A 1,351-nucleotide genomic window follows, 5' to 3' on the forward strand; every position below is an offset into this window, starting at 1 on the left:
AGTTCTGGGGAACACAGTTTGGGAAATGCTGATGTACAGCAATGTTGTTAAGCAAGGATGCATAGTCAGAAAATTGGCAGATACCTCCTAATTAATAAGAAAACATATCTGAGACCAAACTTGGTAATGTCACACTACTCGTTCCCTGCCCTCCAGGACACAGGACCAGGGTTCTGTGGAATACCCTTGGTCCTTTGGGTCGCGCTGTTCTGGTCCAACTGTTTTCTCTTAACCAGCACAATCTACTATGTCCTACCTTCCTTCCTTTGTTTAATTGACTTTCAGAGAATGTCCTGCCCTGAGCAACTGTTAGACACAAGCAGGGCACAGAGCTGGTGACACAGGAGCAAGGAGGAACTGAGGGATCCTGCCCTCAACAAGCTTCCAGACCAGCACACAGCCTCTGACCTGCGGCCTTGCCAATGTTTCCCTGCGCTGACTCTTCTGAACCTGTAGATGTTATGTTTACATCTCTCTCATATCTCTTGCCACATTTTCCTTTGTAAATAGTTACTTTAAATTTCATGTTTATTGAGCACATACTCCATGCCACTGTGCTAAGTGCTATAGAGGACAAGGAAAGGAGTCTTGCCTTCAGAGCAGTTAGCATCCAGGGTAAAAAGGAATATGTTAGAAAAGTAGTCTTTTGTTTTTTTTTCTTTTTTGTCAAATAATTGACAAAATTGTATATATTTACAGTGTACAACATGATGATATAGATGCATTTTGAAATGATCACCACAATCAATTAACACATGCATCACATCACAGTTACCTTTTTTTATTTTTAATATGGAGCACTTCACTAATTTGCATGTTATCCTTGCGCAGGGACCGTACTAATCTCCATATCATTCCAATTTTAGTATGTGTGCTGCTGAAGCGAATACTAGTCATTAATTGTTAACGCAAGTCTTAAATCCTCTAACTTAATGAGAAAATAAAATTTTTCTATTAGTTTTAGACTAGCAAGTATACAGATATACCCTCCAATGTTGCATTTTCCTTTGCTATGCCCCTCCCAGTCTCTAGTCCCATACAGGAAATGAAAGGCTCTTTCTTAATTTAGCTTCAGATTCATGTTTCTTTGCACATAGAAATGTGACCATGTCTGAGGTACCCTGACCCTATTTTTATTTATTTTTTTGTGAGGAAGATCAGCCCTGAGCTAACATCCGATGCCAATCCTCCTCTTTTTGCTGAGGAAGATTGGCCCTGGGCTACCATCTCTGCCCGTCTTCCTCTACTTTATATGGGACACTGCCACAGCATAGCTTGACAAGTGGTGCATGGGTGCGCGACCGGAATCTGAACCTGCGAACCCCGGCCGCTGAAGCAGAGCGCGTGCACT

The 1,351-nt window shown here is 42.0% G+C and overlaps 1 non-coding gene across 1 annotated transcript; it reads right to left on the reverse strand.

Annotated features, from left to right (window-relative positions):
* Positions 1-786: 786 nt before the first annotated feature.
* LOC131407754 (U6 spliceosomal RNA) lies at positions 787-890 on the reverse strand. Its single transcript, XR_009220620.1, has one exon. It is a non-coding gene; the product is annotated as a U6 spliceosomal RNA (small nuclear RNA).
* Positions 891-1,351: the final 461 nt, after the last annotated feature.

The sequence above is a fragment of the Diceros bicornis genome, chromosome 6 (assembly GCF_020826845.1).
Source record: "Diceros bicornis minor isolate mBicDic1 chromosome 6, mDicBic1.mat.cur, whole genome shotgun sequence".
NCBI lineage: Eukaryota > Metazoa > Chordata > Mammalia > Perissodactyla > Rhinocerotidae > Diceros > Diceros bicornis.